The 24,709-nt window shown below is 42.0% G+C and overlaps 1 long non-coding RNA gene and 1 pseudogene across 1 annotated transcript; both read right to left on the reverse strand.

Annotated features, from left to right (window-relative positions):
* Positions 1–394: 394 nt before the first annotated feature.
* On the reverse strand, positions 395–1,539 carry LOC130532783 (uncharacterized). The gene is made up of 3 exons (XR_008952429.1): positions 1,036–1,539; positions 618–793; positions 395–525 (listed from the first exon to the last, which is right to left on the reverse strand). It is a non-coding gene; the product is annotated as an uncharacterized LOC130532783 (long non-coding RNA).
* An 11,826-nt stretch (positions 1,540–13,365) lies between these two features.
* LOC130532470 (uncharacterized) lies at positions 13,366–16,657 on the reverse strand (annotated as a pseudogene).
* Positions 16,658–24,709: the final 8,052 nt, after the last annotated feature.

A 24,709-nucleotide genomic window follows, 5' to 3' on the forward strand; every position in this document is an offset into this window, starting at 1 on the left:
TACCTTCAGTTGCAGCTGCTTTGATATTGTACATTTCTTGTAATAATGTTACCACTTTTGAATTTAAATCACTGCTTTGACAAATTAGTGTTGTATAGTCTTCTGCTTCCCTTACCTTCTGCGGATTCCCAGAGAAAGAGGGAACAAAACACAATATCTCTATCGACAAGCTGCTGGGGGAGATGATTAATGTTCAAAAGACTTCATGTAAGCATGATATTAATAAAGCAGTGCAGATAAAAGATGGGGGCAGCAGCAGTGTGTGTGCTGAGAACGTTATGTCCTTGTCTACAGTGGAATTCACTCTCAAACAAGGAGCAGCAGAAACACTGAACTGGACCCAGAGCTGGAATGCTAAAACCAGAAAACCACATGTCAAAGTCAGTCGTAGGGATTTTATTTTATTTTTTTTAAAATAGAAGGTAGGTTTGTAGGCAGAAAGGAAAAAGCAAAATGATGAACTCCAGGAGGGAAATAAAATTAAAATGGCTGCAATGGCAGGAAACTGGGTCGCTCAGGGAGGCACTGGAAAGAGAAAATATGCAGTTTGAGCGCAATAAGTCTCACTAGAAACAATACACAAGAGAAAAAGACGTGGCTCTGTTGCTAACACAGACCATAACATGCAGAACTATCTGGCACAGGGGGAGGACAAGGCCAGTCCTTAAAGACAGCTGATTCCACCTGCTGGACCAGGTACTCCCTCCAGGCGAGCCTCAGGAAACCAGGAGAAACTGATTTCAGACACTGAATTTACAGTGATGATTTCAGAAGACCTCATTGTTTCTGCAGACTATAGACAGTTTAAAAGAAAGGTTTTTGTGTTGTTTTTAGATGTTACTGTTGAATAATTTTATATGGATCACAATATATATTATATATAATGTGTTAGAGTACATGTAAACATAATCCAGTAACAAGTAGAGCATTATTACCTTTTTATGGGTATATTCAGATCCATGTTTGTTTAAACATCTCTAACTGTTTCTGTTTCAGTGATCATGAAGTTGAGGATGAAAACTTTTTCCAACGTACCTTCTCAAAGTAAAAGCTAGTTATGAATCTCCGAGGCAACCAGGGCTTTCGAGGTTCACCAGGAGAACTGGCACAGTGAAGAAGAGCCAGATGTTGAACCTACAATACCAACGTTTGAGCCAAACCTTCCTCTCCGGCCCCAGGACCAACACCACTGCCAACTCCGCTCCATTCAACTTCTTTCAGCTGTTTTACAGTTTCCCGTCACTACGGGTAGAGGATGAGGCCATATACTTTCCCAGGCGGCATCATTTCCAGTGATTGTTTTAAGGCCTATTCATCTGATGTCACACAAGGCGACGAGAACAAAAGAGAGAGGGGCACCCCAGACTAACAAGCTGTTCAAGATCAAGCCACTCTATGGGGAACCACACCAGTGTATGGTGATTGACAAGAGGATAGTGGTAAGCAGAGCTAGAATAGGTTACCGGTAATACATAAAAGACGAACCTACAACATTTGGGAGACAGAAAAAAGTGTCCATCTGTCTTTTTCGTTTTTTTCCTATCATGTTCTCACACAAAACACCTTAAAAATCTAGTCCTCCAACCTGCGTCGGACCAAAGGCTACTCCTATGGTTGGACATAGAGTGGATGGAATCAGAACTGGTTTCAAAAGCCCTTTTAAAACTTTACGTTGCGACCAGATGGAAAGATAATCACCAGTTTAGCAGAAGCATGACAAACTGGGCTTCGGAAAGTGTGGCAGCACACATAGGGTGCGTTTGATGGCTCAATCAGTACACGTTAATTACACTCTCAGCTGGAAACTGGTGCAGACAGTGAAGAGCAACACAGGGTAGATTGTTGTTTAAGGAATTCCTGAAGTGCACATTTTCCAAGCTGAGGAGGGCAGAATCAATGTGTCAGTGATGAATGGTTGCAGAAAAAGGACAAAAACAATGCTCCTCATTAGCTATTTGGGGCTTCAGGGATTGACAGAAACGTCTAATAAAGTGGATAAAAAGAATCAGAGGTCTAAAATGGAAAACATCGATACACCTGTATCGATTTATGTCAGTGTGACCGATGCAGAAGTCGTTACGTTTTGATGCCACAGAGTATCCTGCCAGCGAATGGATTGAGAAGTCAGCCAGACAGCTTTTACCTCAGTTCTCAGAGAATGGGCGAACCAAAAATAGAATCATTATTGGTTTGAGCTCTAATATTGTCAATTATTTGGCATAATTCCAGAGAAGTCTTCCTCGTCATGCTCGTTCTCAATTATTTTCATGCCTCAAAGGAGCAAGATGCTTTCCATGAGAACAAACAAAAGGCTTCAAACAATGCAAAGGTCAAGCTCAACCATTTGGAAATAGGGCCTGATAAACTACAAAATATTTGGTAATTCTCTCAACTAGCAACCAGAGACTCAAATTATTAGTAAATTTTCTGAAGAAAAAAAGGGAAGAATCAAAGACAATCTAAAAAAGATAACGGGTTAAGTGTTTTGGCATTGTTGTCTGTGTGTTAAGCATAAAGGGAATGCGAAGGAGCTGAGGTGGTCTCCAGCACTTCATTCAGAGGTTTTTCTTCATGTACTCAAAACCTGAAGAACATCATTGGAGTGCTTTGAGAGAACCTCGTTCTTTTGGGAATGCTGGGTAGCTTCAAAGTCCTCGATCACAGAGAGGATTTCACCAACATCAACTCAGTCCAGAGCAGCTACAGACAGCGGCTTCAGTGGCGACTCAAAACACTGCAGGGCACAACACAAGCAACACCCCATAATGAACTTTTTACTGCATATAGTGCATAACCAGAGCTGGAGCTGCAAACTACTAAGAGCATACCAGTTTGTCTCTGATCAGATGTCCTTGTGTGAAAAATACTTTTCTGTACTCAATTAGTGAGAGTTTGGAATTAAATCCTTGAGATCTCTTATGGGTTAATGAAACATCCAACAGTAATTACAGATGTTTAGCTAAGATAAGACTGTTAAGCTCCTTGCTCGGTCATGTGTGATGTGTCGGCCTGCAAAGTGCACACTAATTAGAAACAGCGTTGAATAAACCCACCGAAAATGGAATTCAATCCCGATAGACAAACTATTGCAACTTTGGGAACTGTTTGTCCTTCTGGAACATTCTGGTGCTCCCCCCCTAACAAAAAAAAAAAAAGCTTACCTAAATCTTCCCAGACAACATTTTGAGGCAGCAATAATATCATCATCCCACTCTGTCTCTCTGGAGATGGTTCCCTAGCATGCCTGTGGTACCAGGTACATTTCTAATCTCATTGCTTCGTCTGCTGAGGACACAACGGTGGGAAGCCTCCTCAAGGACTGACATTGAGAGTGAAAACAAAGGAGTGGTTCTGCCCAAAGTCTGTTAATTTTAATTCATTAATTAGTTGTAGACACTGTCTACAATCATGCAAATATAAATCTATTTGGAATCATGCCGTGCTCACTTGATCTTACTGCACCGGCATGTGCATGGGTGTCTTATTTCTATGAATCAGGGTATCTGACCATTAGACTAGACATGAGGTCGCTTGTCAAAGCATATTAAATCCCCAGATGGAATTGCGTGGGAGCAGCGGAGTGATAGTGTAAGTGCCCCAGCAGGGTGAGCCACCCACCAAATGTTACTCTGTTCTGGCTCAGAACCATCGATTCGTGTGAAAAGACTTGTAGCTGTAAGCTTAAATTGGAATTTCTCTTCTAATGGCGCTCTATACTGTTGACATATGTTATCAGTCTGCACTAATTAACTACAAGAAATAACATTACACAGCAACAATACAGCATGTTACCAATTTTTGTGTTTGGTAATTGTATCAAAAATACAAAATCTTTAAAGAAAGTGGGAAAAATGACTCAAAATAATATGTTTTCTTTAGCAACTCAAGTTATATGTTTCCTGCACAATTCTGTCTGAGATCATTCACAAAACAATGTTCCAACCACAAACCAAAGGAGATCCGATCCAACAGTGCAGATGGCCCTGGCAGGAATAAAATATCACCCAGAATCCCTGCTAAACAACTCACCTCCCACTTAGCGCCACCTTCAGATGCAACAAAAGTTAGTAAGAGCCCTGTATAATACGTACCCTCAAATATCCAGGCCAAAGACATCCAGAACTCATCCAAAGAAGCAATTAAAGTTTTCTTCAATTGTACAAAGATCACGTTGCCATAGACTTTGAATCAGACACTAAAAACAATGTCTAGACAGTGATGAGAACCTGGGAGGTGTATGTGAAATGGAATGTATGACTGAATGATGTATGATTGAAGTTAATCAATTTTATTTTTGGATACATAGTTGGAGCTGCACGCTCTCCTTCTCTGGAGTCTTCCGGCATTTTGTAGCTTCATTCGTTCAGGCATTCATTTGAAATTGCTCATATATTTGTTAATGCTTTGTGGGTTAAAAGGAAGGTTGTATTCGTCTGAGGTAATAATAACAATACTGAACTTGTCACTTTCCTACAAGACGTTAAGAGCAGAGAGCGTGCAACACACTTAACTAAGACAGGAAGCACAGACAAAGATCCACTTGTTGCAGACAAGCAGTATTCTAAGCCAGCTCCAACAAGTAAAAGGAAATGGAAGAAAGCTACCGGTAATGTGCCATTAGCGGCAGCACTCAACACAGGTAGCTCAAGCATAAACCCTTGTTGTTTATTCTGAGAGAGCCCAAGTCATAAATCAGCATTGTCTAAGGCGAACACTGTCACAATGAGGGTGAAGAAGTTAAAGAAAATAGGGTAAATAGGACCACAACACAATGCTAAATATTGTAAGATCAGAAATGGGTCATGCACTGAGTGTGCAGGGAGACATCAACGCTCTTTCTGATCCCTCGTTTAGCAAACATGGGACAGTGCTGCTGTGAGCCGTGAGGGCACGGAGGAAGAAAACTGGTGCCCTGCTTGATTGATGGTGGAAGTTTCATCCATGAGGGGTTGTGGAAGCTCTGAAGCTGCCAACATTAGAAAGGAGATTAAAACTACACACATTGGGATCCAGACCCCAGTGATCACACAGCGCGATGTCACAGAGGTTGTTTCGGAAAATATTTCTAACAGCAAACTTATCACCAAGATCAATGCGCTGCTGTCATAAGGCTCCCTGGAGGAAACATACAACAACAAATGGAAATGAATGGGATGCCATTTAAGGACGTCCCAGCAGGCAATGGAGAGACCCCAGAACTGTCAGTAGTGATGGGAGCCGACTGGAAAATAGTAACTGGCAAAATTGAGAGATTGTCGGAAGCGGTTGTAGAACCTGCACTCAGCTGGGTGGAGCAAGGATCAGTCTACATGTCAGGCATAGACAAAGCTGCCTGCATACAAAATGGTATAATTGAGAATACTGATGAAACAGCTATTTGCATTCTGGGAAATGGAGTCCCTGGGCATCACCATTAAAACTCAGGAGACACCCTGTGACACGGGCGAAATGTAGCTTTAACAGGTGATATACAACAAAGGACAGGACAGGACTCAGATACAACAAAGGACAACAAGAAGTGGAGTTACCATGGCAACACAATGCTCCAAAGCTCCCAGACAACAAGAGAATCCCCCAGAAAAGCTTTGAAGTTAATTTTAATGTGACATTGGTCAAGTGGTACCGTATTTTCACGACTATAAGCCGCACCTAAAACATTGAGATTTTCTCAAAAATCGACGGTGCACCTTATAATATGGTGCGCCTTGTGTGTAGACCAGGCATGTCCAAAGTCCGGCCCGGGGGCCAATCACGGCCCGCGATAAGATTTCATACAGCCGCAACTTCAGTATTACAATGTATTATTTATGGCCCGCTGGCACTAACAGAATAAATAAATTACTAAAATGTAATTCCTCCTTTCTTGTAGATCTTGTAAAAGACAAGAGCAAAATTTTATTTTTTTTAAACTTGGATGATAACAGACAACTTTGCATTAGATTTATCAAACTCATGGAAATTTAAGGTATTCCATACAGTTTAGTGTTCAATGTTATCTGACTCTCCAGATATGAATTAAAGGCAGAATTGTGTTTTTAGAGTTGTTCACGTCTGCCTGAGTGGCTTATATTTGGTTACACTGCCATTTGAAAAATAAAGAGAATTGTGACAATGAAAATTGTTTTATAATAGTGTACATTTGCATGTAACTTTTCTGGTTAAAAAAACATCAGAAGGATCTACTGGCCCCCGGGCATCTTCACGTTATCAAATCTGGCCCTCTTTGCAAAAAGTTTGGACACCCCTGGTGTAGACTGAGGTCCAAAATCTGCTGGGTGCCTTTGGTAGGTGCACTACGGTAAACGCTCCGCCCATTGAAATACAGAAATAGCACCCATAACTGAGACTGCGCCTTTTAGACAGTGTGCCTTATGGTCGTGAAAATACGGTATAATAATGTAAACGAGGACTATATTCAGAAAGGCGCATGTGACGATGTTCCAAAGAGTTGGAAGAGACAGAGAACAAGGAAACTTATTACTTACCTCACCATGCCGTAATAACAGAGGGAAAAGTCACAAATGAGCTAAGAGTGGGGTTCAAAGCCTCGTCACATGAAGATGGCTGCATCCAATAGCCTTCATGGGAGACACCAAAAAGGTGTTCCTACAGATATCCTTGGCCATAATAGACAGAGATGTTGTACGATTCATATGGCTTACAGACCCACCTGATGTGAAGAGCACAAGGTCATGCATAATGAGAATAATGCCTGTACTAGTCAGAACCTCATCAAGCCCCTTTGTACTTACAGCCACAATCAGGAATCATTTGGAGAAATACAAAGTGACTCAACCACATGTTGTGAACGTTCTGAAGGACTCTGTTTATGTGGATGACCTGATTGCCAATCCAAGTAATGTTGAGGAGGCCTATGCAGGGAAAGCAGGTGCAAAGGAGATTCTGGCAGATGCCAGCGTGAGCCTGCGCAAGTGGACAACAAACTCCTGAGAGCTAAAAATAGTGAAACAGTGACCTTGACTACGCACAGGACACTGACACACATGGCTGTGTGCTATGGTGATTGGAGACAAGACAATGGTGATTTTGTCTTTGACCTTTAACACCTGGTGGACATTCTAAATGAAAAAGGAAGCGCAAAGACAAGCATTTTAAGATCCTCAGCAAGGATATTCGACCCCATAGGGCTCTTAAGGCTATTCAGCACATGCGTAAAGTGTCTCTTCCTAGTAATGTGGTGCAGAGGGATTAACTGAGAAGAGGATCTACCCACTAAACTCTTTAAAGCATGGCAGCAGTGGTGTATAGAGCTGTCTCAGACCCACCAAATGGTCATTCCCAGGTGGTATGGCGCAGACAAGGATCCGAGGAAGCAGAGTCAAATGCTGCACGTCTTCATCGACGTCAAGTGAGAAAGTCTGTGGATGAATGTGTAGTAAAATGTCAGTAAGCTGTATTTGCTGACAGAAAGGGAGTTCACTTTCCTGAGTAAGTAGATCCTTTGGTCTCCAGGATCCCCTCAATGGTGTCCAGGTGTTTGTGGTCCTCTACAGTCTGCACTGCTGATCCATGAATACTGGTCTTTGGATTCACTAATGCTTAACTCTGTGCCTGAGGTCTCACACCAGCATGCGAACTGCTGCAGAACAGGTCCATGATGCAGCAAGTGGCTGGACAGGAGAGACATGACAAGTGTATCAACAGCAACCTTCACCAGATGGCAACTGGGTTGCATGGATCTGTAGTCATCGTGGGCTTAAGGTGTCTGTGGATGGTATCAATGAGATAAGCTTTGACATCATCTGTGTTTTCTGTATGCAAATTGATCGAGCTGTGAGTTGATAGGGATAAATGTGGAGTGTTTTTTTCATAGTTTGGGGATGATTCCAGTGCTGATTGAGGTCTCACAGGCTGTGGAAAACAGACCCTCAGTGTCTGAGGATCTGGCCACTGTTTGACTTGGCTCTCTCTTGAGGGCCTTACAATGTTTGTGGTGTGGAAGGTGATTAGGGAATCACAATCAGATGATTTGAACCATGAGCCCTTCTCTACCCACCATTTACCAGCCTAATAAATGAGAGAGAGAACAAGAGAGAACCAGGCTTTGGTTTTGCTGTATACACATATAGGAGATGCATGTGCCAGTGCTGTCCTCCCCCGACTATGCAAATCCAACCACAACCTCGTCCCACCCACACTAACATATACTCTACCAAGGGGTTGTTCTACGGGTAGTCTCATTAAACCACAGAGAGACGGCGCAGTGCGTTGGAGGCCACTAAAGCTCCAACAAGACAGCACTGTGAAGGCACAAAAAATTGTCTAGGTAAGATTCAAAAAAAAAATGTATTGACAATTAGTCAATCAGGATTTCAAATATAAACATTTGTAGAAAAAGAAAAAAAATCAGTTGTTTCTTGCAGACATGAGGCACAACATTGATAATTATCAAAACGATGCTAATACTCATTTAGTAAGATGAGGAGACATGCATCAACTTATCAGATGTTGCAGAGGAATTGCTATAAATAGGGTTTATCCCCCCCGCTGACATAATTAATTCATACATGTATCCGTGATTTGTATAATTTACCCATTAATTATTAAAACACCCATTTAATCTGAAATGAATACTGTACATGTGATATGATCTATTTACAGTGAAAATAAATAATAATGATAATGATGTCCTAAATGAAGACACATAAACTGTGTCTGATTTATACTCGTATTATTCAGTTGTTAAAAACATGCTAATACTTTCTATCGCTCCCATGTTGTTTAGCATTCTCTGTTTCTCTTTTCTAAAGAAGTTGAGCCACTATTATCAAAATCACTAAATGATCAATACAAAACATTTTCTAGTGAAATTAAACCAAACCTACAACATCATCAGGATCTTATACTTTTATGGGCGTTTAAGTGGAGGAGTGTTTTAAATCAAACATGATATTTTTAGCGTGACACAACCTTGGATAAGTTTTTCATTTATAGATTTGTGCTTGAAATTGAAAGTTACAACACAAATAATCATAAGATTTATTTTCCTTTTAATAATTCAGTTACTTTGAAACTGGTTTTTTTTTTTCCCAGAGCTAAAATAACTGAGAGAATCTGAATTCAAATAAACTTGATTTGTAGAATTTGGACAGGTGGAAATGCTGAACAACAAAGTTATAAATACTGGTTGAAGTGTAGACTGTTCTGAAAAATAAATAAGAGACTTGAGATTTTAAGGCCTTGTCGAATTATTTTATGACAATATACTGTAATAAAAAGACTTAATCCAATCAATCGCTGATGGAAACAGGATAACGGCCCATAAGCAGACTGGCTTTTTTACTTCTTTACCAGTATGATATGAAACTGATAAATGTGACTAAACTCAGGAATTGTGTTTTGAATAAATATTGTACAAATATTACTTCCATTCTAAGGTGGCTCAGCGCCATCCACTTTAATAACTCATTATCATTGGCTATGCATATTTTAGATAACAGTGTTATCCTTAAACAATCTCACAGAACAGTTGGAGAAAAGCTTCTATTAAATGGAAATTAAATTTAGTTTTTCATTATTTACAGAGGCCACATTTAGTGCATGAATACAATTATTATTATATGTCTCAGTGCAGAAGCTGACTGGGCCTAGAGGGATGCTGTTTATACAGGAGGGAGGGGGACACAGCTGCTAACAGTAATCAGAACAGTAAAAAGTCACAGCCCCAAACTCGAATATTACACTACAGTGCAGATAAGAAGTTAGATAATACATTATTTTACAACAGCACCAGGTTCAATGAGCTGAAAAGCCCAAAACTGTCTTTTCAATGGTGGCTGACTGAAGGTGAGGCAATAGGCCAGTCAGTGGAGAGCCCATTAGGCAGCAGGTGAAACATGAGGAAAGGTTTGAATGGCAACAGGAGCAGTGGGCCTGCTGCACAGAAGCAACAGATAATATGGCTGAAACAACTCTGAAAAAGTAACTGCTGTACTGCTGCGTGGTGAGGAGCGGAGACAGCTCAGCGTTTTAAAACTGCGGGTGAGCAGAAACTGTTGGTCCCATGCAGCTGCTCCAACATGGAGGGTGGGGAAGAGGGCAGAAGCAGAAGAACAGAAGCAGGCCAGAAAAACTCATCTGGACTGTGACAGAAAGGTTCAGGACAGAGCTGGAGACTTGAAGAGGGTTCGAGGAGCGCTGCAGCAGCGACGGAGCCTCCAGCCATGACAGCAGTGCAGGTGACAACGATGTAGCCCTTCAAATAACATGCACAATACAAGCTAAAGAAATCAATAAAGCGTAATAAGAGTTTTTATAAGCCTCATGCTTGAGGTTGAAACACGGAAGCCAACAGGAGGCAACGCTGTTCCGTGCGAAGAAAGACGTGTTTGACGGAGTCACAACCTTGTATTGTATATATGTTTTCATGCTTGTGTTTGAAATGATGCATGAGTCTCTCACTGGAAGGTAAGAAAGACTCTTCATATGACAGAGAACAAGAAGAACACCCTGCTGCATCCCCTGACAGTGCTAAATGAATAATAGACGGACCCATATGTGTGGTTAGAGATTCAGTGCAGACCGGCAGGAACAAGGACAGAGAGGTGCTTGCTGAGACAAGAGGGACAATAAATCATGACAAATTGTATAAATTACCTGGTCAATTTTAAAACTAGTGATATACCAAGAATGCAATCATAAATTACTTGATGTTTTTGAGTTTATTTCACCGGCTCAGATTCGGTCGTTGTGTCCTCTAGCGTCTCCAAGTGTGTTGAAATCACCTCAGTGATGGAGGACCTCAATCGATTCCCTGGCCATATGAGAGATCCAAGGTTGTGGAAGATATGAAATATGAGGAATGAGTTGCATCTATGGTGTATCCCTCTCTTTGGAGAGATGAAAGTGTGCGTACGTCTGGGAACCAGTTAATCACAAACTCAGCTCACAGCGAGGCAACGAGAGAAATAGTGCAAATGGACTCCTGCTGAAAATAAATTAAAACAGTTTGTTATAAAATAGCTCTGCATTTTTAATATGTCCTACAGTTAATTATTAATACAATCAATATCCATACTGTAATATTATTACATCTATTCAACAATCTATTAATGAATTATCTACATGTTAAAGGTAATTAGGTTCAAATGTTGATCAGGAGACATAGCCAACATTCTTAAGGTTCTGCCACCCACATGTAGGAACTGTCTCCGGTCCTCTCTGTAATTCTCTTTTAACATTTTCTTTTCTTTGTTATTAAAAAAGTAAATCAATAATTACAACCGCAGCCCTATTTTGAAAGGCAGCGAGGAGCAAAAACTCTCACATCACATAGGGTTCTTACATTCTACTCAGAGGCTATTCATAAGATACGGTCTAATATAATTTATTATATTTAATGAGAGTATGAAAAATGGAGCCAATCCATGAGATAAGCACTCAAAAAGATGATTAAATCATGTGCAGTGCTTCAAATTGATGTCGGGGCATTACTCACACAGACTGCACCACTCAATCAGCCAGTCTTTATTAGGAGGAATTCAGTTCTTTCTTCCTCTCTGACACATTGTCTCCTGTTCAGGTGACACTGCTGATAATATGCTCTAAATACTGGATACTTGGTGATGGAAGATGACAGCTCATCTGCATACCTGTCTGCACCTTGAGGAAGCCACATGCACGTGCCTGATAATCGCTCCTGTTGTTAACTGTGATCCCAATGATGACTGGAATAAGTAAGTAAAGTGATCATGATTACTTGGATTCTGGTACATTGATACCTATGTCACCAACATCTTGGGTTTTTGTGTATACTCTAAATAAAACAACAGTTGTGATCTAAAAATGCGCTCCAGTGTGTTAAATTAAAATAAATAATCTGAGTGTATTCCTGGTTCTATAGTAGACAAACGCATATGTGTCCTTTTCTGCATTATTGCATTTCTTTTGATAAAAATCTTTTAGAAGCAGTGTTTCAAACCACCAGGCCCGTATTCAGTGTAATTTCTAAATGAAAGGACACGATGCCTTGGGCAGATTCAAGATCGTGATTCGTCTTCCTGTTAGAGCGGCAGCAACCAAGAAGGAAAATGATGAAACATCTGCTGTCATCAGGTCAGCGGAAAAATAAATCAAAGAGTACTGAGGTAGTGCTCAACAGCAGGCAACCCTCAGACCCACCTCAGAGTTGGTCCCTAATGTCTGTTCAACGCGTGTAATCTCGGTGACATATGTGGATTAAATCTGAGGAAAGCACAAAGGGGAACAAAAGACTGGTAAGAGAATACACACTGGAGCATGAACAACAAGAAATGAGGTTAGGCTGAGGAAGTAGAAGACTATCAGAGCTGGAGGCAAAATGGAATAGCACAGTCAAGCCCTTAATGTTTGCTCTTGATGTAGATGTTGTGCTCTCAGCTCCCATTCTTCTTTCTTTCAAAGCCTTTTCCTCAAAGACATCAGCTCAGAATGCTGTAATGACCGTCGTGACTGCAGATGAATTCTTCTCATTTTTGTCCTTTCGCACAAGGGAGCACTCAAAAATCCCCTGAAAAACAACAATAGTAGATCCCTCAAAGTGCTTCAGGTAATGCTGATAAATACCTTTATCACTGATTTATTTGCTAACATTTGTTTTGTAAATGACATTTTCCATTAAACACGTTACATTATCGTGTGGCTGTGTGTATTTTATGAGACCAATGATTAAAGCAAATGTTCAGTCCATGTGAGCAATGAGAATCTTAAAAGACACTTTCTCTCATATTTCCCCACACGGCCGTACAGTACCTGTTGTTGACATTTTAAACATCTCTTCAGTCACTTCCCTGTCTCATCATCTGGGAGCAGCACAAGAATTCCATTTGAACCCTACATCCAGAGATGATTGGGTCTCTCACCTAAAAAAAAACCCCAAACCTTGAAGGAAGACTTAATTGGGCAATCAACAGCAATATATCATGAAACCCATTGAAAAGTACTTACTTTATGTAACTTTGCAGACTGACATTTATTCGGTTGGGTTATTGGAGCTGCCTTTTCTGACACTCATATTTACCTGTTTAAGTCCTGTCTGGTGATTGGTCAGTTCTGGACATGTGACACAAAGTGTCAGGAAGTAAAATACACACAAGGTTGTGGCACCTGAGGAATGAAAGAGGGCACTTGAAAATGAAAAGCTGCATTCGAAGTGCAATGCATTTATTTCACTTCCACAAAGTCTGAGCAAGCATCAAGGATTTAGGAAGGTTTTTAAATTTATTGGAATCTATTACATGTTTCTACTTAAAAGATACATCTCCTGGATGCACTGGGACACATCATCAGTAATGTATCCTGGGTTCATAGGGTGTTTCGGGTCTCACAACATCATACACCCTTGCCCAGGCGACCCAGCCAGGGTGATCAAGACCCGGCTTGTGTCCCAGTAGCAACCCATGGATCTGCCCTTTTCAGCCACAGCCACCTCGTGGCTTTCTCAGCAGCTTTACTTGAGGATTTAATGGCCCTCTTTTTGGCTGTCCCTGTGACTCCCAATTCGGCCAAAGACTTTGCAGAGGGAGCGTCCTGCAAAGCCCCTACAGCCAACTTCTATGGGCTCGTAAAAGGTCCTCCAGCCCCTGCCCCTGCACTCCTCCACCAGCTCCTGATACTTGGCACGTTTCCTTTCGTTGGCTCCCTCAATCCGCTCTTCCCAGGGCACTGTAAGCTCCAGCATGATCAGGTATTTCGAAGCCTCTGAGATGATGATCATGTCTGGCCGTAGAGATGTTGTTACGATGTGCTGGGGGAATATCAGTTGTTTTCCCAGGTCAACGTGCAGTTGCCAATCAGGAGCTGTGTGGAGGAGTCCCGTTGTTATCTGTGGACCTGCACGAGGTCTCTCTCCAGCTTTTATGAAGGAGATTGCCTTCTTCGGAGCATGATGGTGTTTGGTGGTGCTAATGGCCAAGGCTATGCTCTCAGCCACTGCTTTGAGTACCTGGTCATGGCGCCAGCGATAGCGACTATCAGCCAGGGACTTTGGGCAGCTGCTAAGGAGGTGTTCCAGGGAGCCTCTTCCGGAGCAAAGGGAACAGGTGGGTGTCTCACTCTTTCCCCACGCATGGAGGTTTGCTGGGCTGGGGAGGGCATCGTAGACTGCCGCCACAAGGAACCGGACACGGTGGAAGTCTGCCTGCATGATGTTTGACCAGGTAACACTCTAACGTGCTCTCCCACCTTGCCCATGCCCCCAGCTGCCAGAGTCCCACTGCCCAACCCACTCGCTCTTCCTCCACGCCTGCTCGGACCTCCTCCTGAAGTAGGTGGTTTCTCTCTTTGCCCCGGGCATGGCTGACTTTGGGTCTTTGGGAAATAGCCCAAGCCTGTTCTTCCTGTTGCCACGGTCCCAACTAGTGCCTTTTGCCTTAGGCGTGACTCAGCCACCTCCACTGCCTTTTCTGCCTTCCACTTCCTTCCTGTTTTCACCTCAATCCCGGCTGATGACACCTTGTACTGTAGTCCCTGGAGTCTCTGTACTGTAGGGCTTCTCTTGTGCGTGCGACCTTAAATTCTTCAGTGAGCCCACTGAAGGGTAGCTGCAGGGAGTTACTTGTCCCGTACAGTGCAGCGCTGTTGAGGCTGCGAGGAAGACCCAGCCATCTACGCAGAAAGCTGCTGATCTTCCTTTCAAAGGATTCCACTGTTGTTACTGGGACTGCATACACGAGGAGAGGCCACAAGACTCTGGGAAGGATGGAGTACTGGTAGATCCAGGCTTTAAATCTACCAGGCAGGGCAGAGTTGTCCACCTTAGTGAGCCACCCTCCAAGCTCTTCCGTAGACTTCTGGATAGTAGCAGTGTCCTTCAGGCTGGAGTCAAAGAGCTTTCCCAGGCTCTTGACTGGTTGCACCGTGATCGATTGAATTGCAGTTCCTGAGATTACGAATCGTAATTTGTCCACCACTTTCCCCTTCTTCAGTACCATGGACCTTGACTTGGTGGGCTTGAAACTCATCCTGGCCCATAGGATGAGTCTCTCCAAACCCTGCAAGATCCACCTACATCCTGGGACTGATGTTGTTGTGACGGTAAGGTCGTCCATGTAGGCTCTTATGGGGGGCTGTCAAACACCTGATCTGGATAGAGGCCCTCTGCACTCCACCTCAGCTGCCTTTACCACCATATTCATCGCCAGTGCGAAAAGAACGACGAAGGTGCTACAGCCTGTTATTATTCCTTTCTCAAGGCGATGCCAGTCTGAGGTTACTGACCCTGAAGTGACCCTGAGCCTGAAGTTATCATAGTAATCCAGAATCAGGTCCTTGATCTTACTGGGAACATGGTGTAGGTGTAGCGCAAGCTCAACTAGCTTGTGTGGGATGGACCCGTAGGCGTTAGTCAGGTTCAACCACAAAACCGCTAGTTCTGCTTTGCTCTCATGGGCCTCTCTGATGAGCTATGTGACTACACCATTGTGCTCTAGACAGCCAGGGACTCCAGGGATCCCACCCTTCTGCACTGAAGTGTCAATGTAGTTGTTCTTGAGGAGAAACTCGGTCAGTCTTCAGGAGACGATGCTAATAAACACCTTCGCTTCCACACTCAGTAGTGAGATAGTCCGAAACTGGTTGATGTTTTTTGAGTCCTCCTCCTTGGGTATCCAAATTCCCTCAGCACACCTCCACTGGTCGGCTACCCTCCCCCTTCGCCAGATCACTTTCAAGGCTTTCCACAGATGCCGGAGAATTTCTGGACAGCGCTTGTAGACAAGGTAAGGTACACCACTGGGGCCCGGGGAAGATGCATAATGGGCTGCCTTGATGACTTCTTCAACCTCCTTCAAACTAGGCTCTGCCAACTTGAACTCTGCTGATGGTGGGGCAGGGCTGATGAGCGCTCAGTTGGGTCCTGGGTCTTGACCCCTCAGTGGGTCGCTCATGGTGTTCTGGAGGAAGCGATTCACTTACTCCCTTAAGCACTCAAGTCGGCCACTCTGCTTGTCCCCGAGCAGCTGTTTAGGAGGACTTTTTTCATCAAATTCAAATTATTCTTTCTGTCTAAAAACCTCAAATAGACAATTATCTGCAGTTGAAAAGAGCAGTGGACTTAAGACTAATTTCTTTGTACACCAATATCAAATCAAAGCCTGTAAAAAAGGCAGACAGCAGGAATTGAAGCGGAAAGCAGCGGGGAGTAATATGGTCTGCCCTCAAATGGAGTATAAAATTGCTTAATTGAGCCTTTACAAAATTCCATCTTTGAGTCTCTCAATCACCTAATTTTCAGAACCACAGGGTACCAGAATTCTGGTACCCTGTGGTTAAAGGTTTTAGAGGTGGGAGCCTAAATGTATTCTAATGCAAATAAGTGATCATCATATTTTTTCAAATATATTTGACAATTTCACACTCCCTCCGGAGGACGACAGGCCTGCTCTACTAGCCTGTGAAAATGCTGAACTCTGCCCGCTAGAACACGCACAAACACACACACACACACACACACACACACATTAATCACGATAAAGCTCAAAGTTCAAGCATTTGTTGCAGAGTCTTTTTTCTTGTTTGTTTGTTTGTCCTCCTCCACCACTCATGGAACACCATCTGTTGTTATTTCTCAGATCATCCGTGATGGAGTAAGATGCTCGACTATATCAAACACTCGCTCAACTGCATCGTCTGCTGCCTTGCAACGTGTCACACTGGCCATTATTGCGTGAGCAAAAAAGAAAAAAAACCTCATCTCGATACTATCAGTGTGCTTATTGAAAACTACAGATCCTGCTTGTAAAGTGTGTAATGTTAAACATGACCTGATAGCACGGTAAACAGGTTGCCCTAGTGTTGGCTGCATTTGGGGAAATTATTGTTTGTTCTGGAGAGGTATTTTCAGGTTTCAAATAGGCTTCTTTGTTACCCCCTGGACATGGCCAGCGCTCAGTGCTGGTTAGCGGACTACCTCAGCACGTTGCCTCAGCAACCTGTCCGCAGCATAAGCAGCATTTACCATCAAATCATCATATCATACATACCGCCAATCCTAAAGCTAACATGTAAGGAAAGCTGGGAAAATGACATGGACTTGAAGAACAAAGTGCTGTAGGGTACTTTATCACTGATGATATATTCCAGTCTGGATGATGAGACAAGAAAAACTCTGACATTGCTTTGATGACTATAAGCTTTTGTACACTTATACTGAAATGTGTGTTTTATGGACTGTTGAAAGAATTTGCATTTGTGGAGGAGTATTCCAGCATGAGCCCCAGGAGGAGCATCACTCAACGTCCCTGCACTCGTTTGATGACTCTTGTGTAACAGATGGGACCTCTGCAGTACGCAAGAGCTTTTATTTATGGAAATGACTTCATGGGCAATTAGCAAGATCCTAATAGTCATCAAAATAATTTTATTTTTTGATTCAGAGCAAACTGCGTTCTTGTCTTGCTGTGAGAGAGCCGCGACCTTGGTGTGTCATTGAGCGCATGCAACATGGATAACATCTTGCACAATAAATTCATATCAAGCTGCACTGGACATAAATCAGATATTTTTCCACTGCATCATTTTATGACAGTCAATATGAATAATTCACCATAAAAAAATATTTATTTATTATAACAGTAGTCACTATAATAACTACGCATCTATATTTATTTAAAAAAAACTTAATAGTAAAGTATTATTTCAGAAGTTAAGGTAATAGTGTTTTTCTCTTGTTAGATCTAAGTAGATACGTCTATGACCATAATTTCTCGTCTGAACTTAGCAAATGGAACCAGTATCAGATCGAGAGCCAACATTGCACATTACAAAATGCTGTGGCTAATAAGCAACGTATTATAGTTTGTACGGAGGAGGGGCTGACAGGAAGAGCTCTTCAGAAGCATGGAGACCTCATTATTGTAAATGCATTTTATAACCCTCCACATTCCCAACAGCTTAGAGGAGCTGCAGGGGCTAGCCTGATGCCCAATGTCTCTGTCCCACAGACCCGGAGGTCTCCTGTCACCGATATCCAGGCCTCAGTGTTCCTGAAGGAAGATTATACAAAGTCTGAGGACACACAAACCCTTAATTGAAAGATGTATCTTCTTGTACTAAAACAACACTCACTGTGAAGACTGTCTTCATGATCAAAACCCGTCAATCTCTTTTCCTACCCTGATTATATCAGCATAAGTCATAAAGCCCAACCAAGCCTTGTCATTTCAGAATTCCCCGAATTGATTGTAAGGTGAGCTAAGTGACTGCAGGCCAGTTGTTGTTATGTCCCCCACAAAGAGGACCATCAAAAGGCTGATCTTTTATCTCCTCACACCACAGGGCCACCATGCACAGGAGCCACCGCAGTCAGCATATCAGTCAAAGATGAGCATGGAGGATCCTCTGCTACACAGAGCTTACATGTACCTGGATGTGGAAGGCGGAGCTGGAATAATGATTCTTCAGTGCTTCAAAATCAGTCATCCTCCCCCACTCTGAGTGACAAGCTGACAGATAAGAGGGAGGAACCATATCTGGTGAGATGGATTACAGGGAAGAACACAATACATGAGACTTAAGGGCTGTTCATCTGTGATCAGCAGTACTGGAGCACCAGGGGGGGTTAGGGTTAGGGTGCTGACCATGGATTACATCCACTTTAACCCTGAGTACTATCACAATCATGTGAAGCATCCAGATAGTCGCTTATGTCAGAGAAGGGGGAGAGCAGTACAGGAGCCTGCTGGAGGACTAGTGGAGTCAAACCAGCTGAAGCTGAACACCTCCAGGTCCAAGGAGATGGTGTTGGACTTAGACAGGTCAGAACCACATCAGCAACCTTGTACATCAAAAGGGTGGAGGTGGAGGTGGAGGTAGAGGTGGTGGAAACCTATACTGTAAATACCTGGGATTTGACAGGAAACCAAATAATGGAACGATCTTTACAGGAAGTTTCAAAGTTTTATGAGAAGATCGGGGTCCATCTGCAGAAAACTGCGACTGATGGGTCACTAGTGCTCTTCTGTGCTGTAATGTGTAATGGCAGAGAGGAGGACCCTGGAGAACCTTCGCTCCATCCTGGACAATGCCCAGCTTCCCCAACACAACACAGTCACCAAGTAGAGGATAGTGTTCAACGGTTTCTGTCCATGTACTGCTGCAACAACACACCTAAGAAGGCTAAACCATTACTGTAGATGTATATTGTATTATATATTGATACACTTGTTTTATTATTCATATTTAGATGTATTTCTGCACTGTGATATACAGTATGTATATTTTAAAATGAATGTTTTCCTTCAATTACATAGTTTATTTATAGCTTCTGCTATATTTATAAATTGTCTTATCCTTTATGCATATTTCTTCTCTTCGACCTGCATTTCACTGAACGCATGAACCAAAGTATGACCCTGAAAACCACACAAGTAAAATTCTAAAGTTGCTTTAATGCTCGTTATAAGATTTAACATACTTGTAATGAAATGTTATGTGTTGTATGAACAGCAGAACACATTTGTGGGGTACGTCACTTTATAGAATGTAGTTGGCAAGTGAATGTTTCTGACAATGGGCACCATGTCAATTACCATTACCATATAAATGTATTTAATCAATGAAGCTCATTAAATTAGATGTAAGATGGATGTGGACAAGTACACTAATAAACATTGGGGAATATACATGCGTGTACAATGGCACATACAAATGATTTGAAGGCATTTAGCTAGCTAATGTATTTTCAACTGTAATACACAGTTCTAGTTAAACATTAGTGCATCCCACTTGACATCAACAAGCCTTGTTATATATGCACCTCACTTATGGAAATACCTGCATTGTATTTATGGTCATCATTAGCATCCACTGGTAGGAGAGGGACTCTAGAGGGATCACACCTGCAAATGGGGGTTGCTGCATCTTTAGCTGAAAGAGGCTAGTGTTAACAGCTTTGCTTCATATTCATTATTGTCAAGGATTTAACATTTAACTGGAAAAAAGAGAGTCTTTAAACTTTTTACATGACTATGTAAAATATGCAGCTCTCCCTCTATTTATGTCGTAACGCATCTAACTAAGAAAACAGCTAATCAGCAGCATTTACAGATATGTGAATGTTGCACAAGTCTATGCTCTGTTTCTAACCCCTGACCTGACATTGTTATTTTTAGAGACCTCTGCAGCTGATTATGCAGCAGTACCTCCGTTCCTGAGTTAACAAGCAGCATGAGTAGCAGATGCAACCAGCCTGGTGCACCTTCATATACTGGCAGAGCAGAGGTGCACAGGACGTTCTGATAGCAGCAGCATCTGTTCATTTCATATACAGGCAAATCTGTGTATGGAAACACACACTAGAAATCTGTTTATGACTTGATGTGTCCCAAGCATAAACACAGGTTTCAATTCAGCATTTCAGGTTTGGATGAAATTTATCATTGCAAATGAAATCAGAATCAAAATCAGGACAACAAATCACTATGAATTCCATATTTATAGATCACAACTATTTGCTAATCTGAATGTTAATCAGATGTACTAAGTCCTATTTTTTTTAACCTAGCCAGGAATCTGAGCTTTCATTCACTTTCCCCTGTTTAAGGTTTTGATATTTTCAGTCATGAATGTTATGGCAGTTCGTAATGCTACTTATATCATGACCCCAACAACAAATGCATTGTCTGATAGTTTACTTGATTTTAAAGCAACTTTCAAGTTGTCATTAGGCCTCAAAACATGAAAGTCCCTAAAACTGTTTATTTACCAAAACAAAAATCTTCATCTCACTTGTAGAAACTATCTGTATTTCTTCATCCAACCAATGTATGATTGAGCATCATTATTATGGAAAAATGAATATGTTGCCTTGTCAACATATTTCTTCTGACTTGCTTTAATGTATTTTACATTATCATTTTAAGTTTTCAACTGTTTCATGTACTTTTACTGCATAGGCATCTCTTTAATGTTGACCTTAGATGGTGAGGAAATAGTTTAGTAATTTAGAGCTGACATTTATGGAACACTTTTTGGATTAGTTTTTTATTTCATGCACAGTCTGGTGGTTTATCAAAGTTAGAGTTAACAAATTACCATGAAAATCCTCCTGCATTTACTCCTATCCTTTGCTTTAAATGGGAAACTATTAAATATGTTTAACAAACCATGAAAGTGGTCTGACACAACCTGAGAGGAGAAAGAGAACAGGAGATGAAGAAAGGAATTTAAAATTAAGGCCTCATTTGTAAGGCCTCCTATCACAAAGTGCTGTGTTTGGAGCATCAAAAGATGTGAAAGTTATTATAAATTTGTTTATCTCAGATACTGACATGATACTTTACATTAGATTTATTTTTACAGTCTGTGGGAGGTGATGTCATAGAATACATCTGAATAGGTAGAATGCTTACTATTGCTAACGGTGCCCCCTTTTTCTTTCCAAACATCAGAGCTGAATAGCAACATCATCGTTGTGAAATGGGTTTGAATTTTAAATAAAATGAGGGGTAGAGAAAGAAAGCAGTGACGTGTGATGAAGTTGCAGGTAAATTGTAATTTGAGGAATCCATTTGAGAGGCTATACTCATATAAAGGGCAATTTCCTCACATCCCAGGCTCTCTATGGGCCCCTCTTCCTGCCTAATGATAGCCATTCAGTTCCATGTCATTGCTCCTGTCTTGGACCTTTTCTTCTACCTTCACTTCCACTTCCATGTACCTGGGAATGTCATTTTAAAGAAGCAGTAAAGTTAAGTGTTATTTAGAGACACCATACAGGCATATATAATAAAATAAAAAAAAGTCCATCCCATAAAAGGCTCATCCCATATGCTTGCACACCTTTACCTCAACACCAGCACACAGTTGTTTGAGGGAATTACCGCAGGAGCAATCATTTGAAGCAGCAGGACTTTCTGTTCCCTCAAAATTGCCTAGTTACACCATTGTTGCTCAACTAGGAAGGTCCACGTTAGGTCAAATGTCTAATTTAATGATATAAATGCATCTAAATTCTGGAGGTTGCAAAATATGTACGTTAAATAAGTTATTCTCTAATATTGGTCATGGATTCTGTGCTGGTTGACATGTGGTTAAATTTGCATTAGGGTTTTAACAAATATTCTGAAAATGCAATGCAATGATGGGTGAAACTTTTTTCATACACCATATTTGTATGAATGACGGTAACCCAGTGTTTCCACTTCCTGTCCTGGCTGTGAGGCCAGTATGGCCATCATGTGACCTTGAGCTACAAACAGGAATCTTTTCAAAAAGTCAAAATTGTAGAGGAAGAAAAATAAATTAGCTGGTTGGCATTTACCTGCTGATAGGAGTGGAGTTGACAGAGAAATATGACTGGACGATCTTGGTTTAAATATCAGGCGATGGAGAAAATGTTGACGTTTCAATTTAAATGGGAATGTGGGACAGTTTAAGCATCTCCACATGCAGCAGCTAAAATATCAGTTTATGTCCTTTTTGCTTATCAGCTCACATGCTGACAGACTTCTTTCCAAATGTGTTGCGAACGACAACAGTAGCCTTAAATACCAAATCAGCTGGATGGAAGTTTCCCTTGTATTCTGTAGTAATATAATTGATATGAATTTTGACATTCCTAAATCATTATTATGTCTTATTAATTGATCCACTAATGGCTGTTTTATTTTTTCTTCTACTGGCTCAAATTCCTAGCAACCTGATTGTAACGTTGTGATGATGTTTGACATTTTGGGGACCGTTGGAGGAGCAGAAGAGGGAGAAAGCGTGAGGTGCTCTTAATGTATGTCCTCGCGATCATTGGCAATGTCATATGTTCAGTTCTCTGGTGATGTGTATTGTACAAATGACACCTTTCACCTTTCCAGGTACCTTAAATGAAGGCCATAGGCGTCCCTGCACAGAAGCAGAGCTGCAGCTATACCGTTAAATAACGCTTTGCAGCAGTTGAACTCGCACACCTTCGCATTTGTTCTCTTTGAAGGTGACAGTAAGATGAATGTCACCACTTCCGTGACATTTAAGCAGCAGCTTCTATATTACTATTAAATGTCAATCATGTCAATAACGCATGCTGATTCTATTTAAATCCGCTGATATATCACTCCAGGCCGCCCCGCTGAAATTACCATTCAGGTGATGTTCAATCATTTGGGAAAGACGGTTAGGCAACAAAGCCGATTAAATTCGGCTTTGCCTCAGCTCCAGGAGAGAGGTGTAATGACTAATCTCGTATCATTTTCTGCCTGCGATGGCTGGAACTTATCCACAATGCTGAGATGAACCTCTTTCAAATAATCCGTGAAGAACGTCGAAACAAATGCAAGAAAACAGAGTGTCTTTGCTTTGTTTTGGCTTGTAAGTTGTTCCTCTCAAACCTAAATCGTCACAGCATGAAATTTCACATAAATCAGACATATAGTAAGATCAGTGACAGCTTGTTGATAGGAGGCACTGGAGCATTTTTTTTTTCATTCACAAAATCTGCTCAGGATTAGTTTAATTCAAAACCCTGTTCATTAACAGTCAGTGGAATCCCTCCCCTGTCCTCCTGGACACAGAAGCCACTGTGTCACTGCTGAACTCGGCAACATGGAAGCATTTCTTCTACCATAAACCACCCCCACAACCCTACATGGTTACGGCAATTCTGAAATCGACATTGTTGCCTCCAGTTGCCAGTGTGATATGTAGGAAATGCTCTGCCAGCCTTTCGCATTCCGTGTAGCACACTTTGGAGCCAGCCTGCTTTTCAATAGCCTGAGCTTCTCTCAGCATGACCCCATGAGTTTAGCGATCCACATCATGGCAACAGTACTGTTCAATGGACTGGCTTGCCTCTGACCTTCACTCATCAGCCCCAGGTGGACACTAATGTGTCGTCTGTGGTACAACCACTTTTGCTGCTCGTCATTGGACCTGCCCAGCAGGATGACATCTCACCCAAGCTACGGAGCAAGTTTGATGTCAACATTATTAGCCATGGATATCCAAACTGTTGGGTGCAAAGACTGTTGCCCTTTACCAACTGGAGACGAGCTCACACAGTCACACAGATCAACAGTTGTCACAAAGTTGAACCTCTGCCAGGAATACCTCCAGGTACCTTTACGTTCAGACAGCTGCAAACTAACTCCATTCCTTACCCACAACAGTGAGCTTTGGTGCAAAAACATTGCTGGGGTTAGTTGGAGTTCAGGCTCATCTTGTTTTCAGCAAATCGTGTCCTCCGTCCTGGCAGGGATCCCAGGCGTGGCCATCTACCTTCATGACGGTGGTCAATGGAGCCAATGCCACCACACACGATGAATGCACCGACTGGGCATCACCTCACACTCAACGGTGGCAAGTGCATTTTTGCAGTCTTGTCTGTCAAGTATGTGGGGTTTTGCCTCTAAGCTGAAGGCATAAGCCAGCTTCACTCGAACACCGAAGCCGTCCAGTGAATACCTAAGCCCATGTCACCAGCCCAAGTTGCCTCCTACCTAGACATTACTACAGATTTTCTTGCATTTCCTACCCTGGTATCCAGACACAATGGCTCTACTGTGCAGAATACTAAAAACTGATGAGCCCTGGCTCTCAACGCCTGCCTGTTCTGAAACTGTGTGTTGCCTTAAGACACAGCTCAAGTTAAGCCCCGCCCTGCCGCACTTCAATGAGCCAACCCAACACTTGTGACACATGATGCCTCTACCATAGGCGCAGCTATGACCCAACTCCAGGGTAACTGAGAAAAAATGATTACCTTTGCCTCCATTGCACTCAGTCC

The sequence above is a fragment of the Takifugu flavidus genome, chromosome 10 (assembly GCF_003711565.1).
Source record: "Takifugu flavidus isolate HTHZ2018 chromosome 10, ASM371156v2, whole genome shotgun sequence".
NCBI lineage: Eukaryota > Metazoa > Chordata > Actinopteri > Tetraodontiformes > Tetraodontidae > Takifugu > Takifugu flavidus.